This window comes from Sinohyriopsis cumingii, chromosome 11, assembly GCF_028554795.1.
Source record: "Sinohyriopsis cumingii isolate HCF-2022 chromosome 11, ASM2855479v2, whole genome shotgun sequence".
Lineage (NCBI taxonomy): Eukaryota > Metazoa > Mollusca > Bivalvia > Unionida > Unionidae > Sinohyriopsis > Sinohyriopsis cumingii.
The window spans coordinates 112,427,507-112,433,383 of record NC_142971.1 but is presented as its reverse complement, the minus strand read 5'-3'; the positions used below and the strand labels follow the sequence as shown (position 1 = coordinate 112,433,383).

Sequence of the window (5,877 nt, the reverse complement as noted above, 5' to 3'; positions counted from 1 at the left end):
CATAACTACTGATAAGCTTAATTATCATACGCTGCAACTCTTAAGGAATTCTTGATTGTAATCGTAACAACCTTTCCGCCAGATTTATTTTTCTATTTTACATTTTATTTTATACTACTTCACAACATGCATATGCGTGGGAAACAGGAAACTCTGCATCTCACTTCACAAGGTTCAAAACAATTTCTTACTTTGTTGAGAGAGAGAGAGAGAGGGGGGGGGGGAGGGAGGAGGAGGAAACTAACGATAATAGAGATAACAAAAGTGTGAAAGTGAGTTTTGTCGGAAGTTTGTTTTATTTCCTTTTTAATCTTTTAAAAAATATTTATTTGTTAAAATGGTTTAAACGAGTTTTAAAATGAAAACAGGCTTTAGAAAGAAAATACAAAAATTCCTGCCAGCCGCCGGATATGTTCCGTGCCGGAACCCGGGATTGAACCGGGGGCCTTTAGATCTTCAGTCTAACGCTCTCCCAACTGAGCTATTCCGGCTGACATTGACAATTGTCGCAACTTACCTATGTGACATTGCATTTATCACTGCGCACCAAATCCACATCACTGACAAGTTTGATCATCTACTTTATCAAATAAGTCAGTCACTTCTAAAAGTCCACTTATAGACCACTGTACATCAATGGTAGTGTTTTAATTGTGTCTTCACAATTCTATAAAAGCAGTTTGCTAGGCAGCATCAAGAAAATCAGTAAATTCACACCAATCTCATCCCTAGCTTTAACGATCTTCATACACGTCAACCACTAAAATAAACCTCCTTAAATAAGACAAGAATTCTTTATTTTCGATTGCGCTGTCCATACATGTCAATTAAAATATACAATATAAATGCATTCTCCACAATAAAGATCATAGGTGTCTTACGTGCAAATCGATAGACACATCTACAACTACAGAATGGAAAAGCATTGTTAAGAACAAAATGAAGTAAGACATTTCAATGGGTACTTTGTTCCAAATATCTACAATCCGAGAATGTAAACGAATATCGTAATTTCGGAAAGATTTCGCAATACAGTTCTTACTATCCGATATTCTTGTCATCATTGAAAACACATACTTTCTCATTCATTCTTCAACACTAAATGCGTTGTAGTTTACAAACATGATGGAGGCACTCTTCCGTCTCAGAAGGTTTGATAGCAGACGAAGACAGTTATTATAGTCAATAACCATGTTTCTTTTCATACATTCACTAACGTTTTTCCAAGGAGCATCACAGTACAATACGCAGCAATAGGATTGAAATCATGTAAATGTCATATTTATACCTGTCAATTTATCTGCATTAACTTCCTTCAACCTGCGACAGAAGAACTTACCAATGACACATCACCAGCAAAACTAAAAGCGTTAAGAAGTAACACATTTGGAGTCAACTGTATTCCCGCATCACACTGACCTGGCTTAAGATCTATTTCCTAAAAGTATAGACTAAACAACAATTTATTTTACAAGGCATGATCACAGCCTAAACTTGTAATAAAAACAAGCAATTTCCTTAGTATAATAAAAACCTAAGAATTTGTTATTTGCTCATTAAATGAAAACATTATTCTACTAAAGAATGCTCATATTTCTGTGCAAAATACTTGCATGAAAATGAAACACATTAATGAGAGACAGAGATAGATGTACAGTGTGTGTGTGTGTGTGTGATTTAGATTTGAAACGCATCGTTAACAATTATTTTGTCCTATCGCTATGATGTCTACAGTGGCTCTTTATAGTGATGCCTAGCACTGGGGGCATCATGTCGCAGACATGTATCATTATGTCCCACCCAGTCACATTATCGTGACACCAAGCCGACCAGTCCTATTACTAAAATCTTAAGCTGAGCGCCATGCCAAGCAGAGGTTAGTACCATATTTTTTTTACGTCTTTGGTATGACTCGGCCGGAAATCAAGCAGATTAAGGAAAGAGAGATCTTCATTCAATGTATTATGTCTATGCATGTTTATGTGAGTCTCTAGTTGCAAGGATAAATGTCCTTTAGCTAAGAACAATTGCACAAGAGGCGTTTCAAATCAGAAAATCGATAGTCCATGCTATCAGCATAGTCATACAAAGTAAAATTCTTCCATGTTTACATATGTATTACACGAATAGATGTTTAGATATATATATTCTTTCACGCCATGGAATCCACTCACATGGCACCTTCACAATTATACCAGTTGAAAACGCAAACATAATATTAAACGGAATTTCCGATCGAACGTTTGAGAATCAAATTTAAACTAAATATGGGCGATTGCAGTAATATTTTACAATATTTGCAATCGATAAGCTTAATTATCATACGCTGCAACTCTTAAGGAATTCTTGATTGTAATCGTATCAAACTTTCCGCCAGATTTATTTTTCTATTTTACATTTTATTTTATACTACTTCACAACATGCATATGCGTGGGAAACAGGAAACTCTGCATCTCACTTCACAAGGTTCAAAACAATTTCTTACTTTCTTGAGAGAGAGAGAGAGAGAGGGAGGGAGGAGGCTCCTAATGATAATAGAGCTAACAAAGAGTGTGAAAATGAGTTTTGTCGAAGTTTGTTTTATTTCCTTTTTAATCTAGTCTAAACTAGGAATGCATGTGCTGTCATATAAAGGATTAACATCTTATTGCACATTATCCTAAATCTAAGATGTAATTTTTTGAAGATTTGAACAACAGTTAGTACCTTTCACAGGAGTTTCACATGAAATTTATTTTATTTCCTTTTAATCTTGTAAAGAATGTTCATTTGTTAAAATGGTTTAAATGAGTTTGAAAATGAGGGCAAGAGAAAAGCGAGTTTTTATAAAGAAAACACAAGAGTGCCTGATAACTGCATAAAGGATTGAACCGTGTGCCTTTAGATCTTCAGTCCAATGCTCTCTCAAATGAGCTATTCCAGCTGAGATTGACCTTTTCTTCAGCTGACATATTTGAGGTTGCATTTAGCACTGAGGCACTTTTCCTGCTGTGATTATTGTTCATCAGTGATGGAGTTTATCCATTCTGTAATCTGGTTATCTAAAAATATGTTGATCTCACAAACAGTTTCAATACCTCCTGGTTGGAAAAGAAAATAAGCTTCTCCCCTTTTCAAATGAAGGATCAGTTTATTACTGAGAATCGGTGACACAGAAAAAAGAAAACTAAAGAAAACCAAAAGAAAAGAAGGAAGGATTTATATTAAAAAAATACAAATATATATTAGATGCAATGTTTATAGGACTCTTGTCCTCTGTCAACACTTACCTAGGTGTCTCCACACACAAGACTGGACTCGCACCGTTGATTTGCCGATACCAATGGAGAAATTCAAGATAGTGGAAATAATATATGTTGGAAATAAAGAGCATTAAATCACTCATTTGCAGCCGTGTTGCCACCGACCTTTTTGTTCTGTTGGTCACAACTATGTCAGTTAAAAATGTCCGGATTGTTTGTTTAAAGTGTTACTATGCAATACTGTAATATTTAGTTATTATTTTTGAGGTGTGTAGTGTTCTAGAAGCAATGCTATATGGTAATATAGTCTTTCTCACCACTGAATCAGTGACTTTGAGACCAGAGATATAGGGTGCTTAATGTAGGTCTCACTATGTATACTATGGAATACACGTGTCCACAGAAACAGGTATTTTCCTCTCTCATTACAAAACCTAAACATTACAGGGTGCTTCTCATAAAAGTCATGGATGCCAGACCACTCTACACCTGCTTGAAGACTGGTGGAAGAGCTACAGTCCTGATGGACTTATCTAAAGCATTTGTTTGTCTCCCATTTCTTATGAGTGGCTTGTGGATGGGGGCAGGGACTGTGAGGACTTGCACAACTGTATGGTTACGCTTTTATCATGTTAGATATGCTTTGTTTAAATTAAAGTTCTGTTGATTCTGTTTCACTGTTGTTCTACAATAAGTTTCAACACTTTCGAATATACTTTAAAGAAATGTGAACTGCTCATGGAAGATGCTAGTTTCACTGTTTAACACTGACAATATATAGAGATTATTTTATAACTCGTCTTGGAACTTAATAATATTTTCCTCTAATTTATCTGTGCAATGATGATATTTAGACTTCTGGATAGACATTACTTGATGTAAAGCAATATCAAAAGTTTTATGCAATTTTGTAAATGGAAAATATTGTATGTTGCAGACAGACCACTAATATTGAAAATCGTAGCACAAACTTCTACCATATGTGTTACAACAAAAATTTATCAACTTAACTATTAAATCATAAACTGACTTAAGATGCATCTTTTAAGTAGTTTCCAGGTTTTAACCTTCTGTTTAATTATCAACTGAAATTAATAACTCAACAAAAATCCAGGAATCCCAGGAATCTAATGTACGACCTATTGGAACTGTTGCTTAAGTATGACAGAAAAATTGTATATAACAATACTCCTCATGCAGCTCTGAGAATTTCCACAGATGTGCAACCAGTGTTTATGCCGAGTTTGCTGGCTTGGATATTGCGCTTCTTGTTAGAGTATGAAGCTTGTATTTATGAAACTAATATATATATATATATATATATACACACACACACACACACACACACGCACACACACCCATATACTTATAAACATGAATGCTGGCCTAATTGTGACACTAATTACTATTACTCAAGTTAAAAATACAAGAGTTTTGGGTCCGGCCTATGTGGGTATGTGAGAAAGCTTGCCAGTAGCTTCTCGTGGGTCGGTGGTTCTTTCCGGAGTTTTCCCGGGTTCTTCCTCCACCATTAATACTGGCCGCCATGTATAGCCTATCTTGTACTGAAAAATGGCATTAAACCCCACAACAACAACAACAAAAATACAAGTACACAGAGGGTTTATACATGTGTCATCTATATTACCGTGTTATTTGTCTTAATGTTAAATGACAATGTCACTGCCAGTAAAGTGATACAGCTGTCTCAACATTTGTTATTGCAGGCAATACAAAAATAATACAGAACTACTTAATGCATGTTTATTCATAAACTGTCATCAATACCATGTTCAACCAAACAACAAACATGAACATTACACCACAAATGAGCATACAGATATGAAATCAGTACACAAAGTTTGCTTCAAGTGCGAGCTCTGAATATCAGCAAAGTTCAATAAAAAAAAATTGTAAAGGCAACTGTTAGGATATTCATCAAAAATCAATTTACTTCAGTTCTAGTTTTGATTCTATTTTAAAAGATGAAATAAACCATATCTACATACTAATGAGTCCAACTGCAAATACCCACATCTGCTGATGCGTAATGTGCCGGCAGATCTGGGTCTCTGAAGTTTGTTAGGAGTAATCAGTAGAACAAACAATCATGGAACCTGATCTGCTGGTGCATTATGATACAGCAGATCAGGTTATGTTGTTCACACTTGGACTTGACTTATAGAAAAGTAGAGACAGCAAATGTTTTTCTCAAGCAGCATGCTGAAATCATTCAATTATTATATTGAGTAAATCCTTCAATATAACACAGTTAAATGGGAGTCATAAGATGTTTACTGCTATAAATGTAAGGTCACCTTATATTTCATTTTTTTATGCAGAATATTACTATAAAATAACGAAAATTTATCCATCCCTACACCATGCCTTATAATAAAAAATAACCTTATACCGGTGTGCCTTATAGTAATGGAGTACTGTAATTATACTTGTAAAAAGAATGCACCTGAAAACAGCAAAGACTATATATACATGTACAATTCACAATCTGCACTGCTTGAATTAAGCCTTAAATTAGAATAGCAGAATCTATAATCTACCTGCACAACAGGTAACTGCATATCAAGGTCTTTGGCAATGTTCACCTTCCCAAACTATTTTTCTGGCCTGAAG

At 34.9% G+C, this 5,877-nt stretch overlaps 1 non-coding gene across 1 annotated transcript; it reads right to left on the bottom strand.

Annotated features, from left to right (window-relative positions):
- Positions 1 to 418: 418 nt before the first annotated feature.
- Trnaf-gaa (transfer RNA phenylalanine (anticodon GAA)) lies at positions 419 to 491 on the bottom strand. Its single transcript has one exon. It is a non-coding gene; the product is annotated as a tRNA-Phe (tRNA).
- Between the last annotated feature and the right edge of the window lie 5,386 nt (positions 492 to 5,877).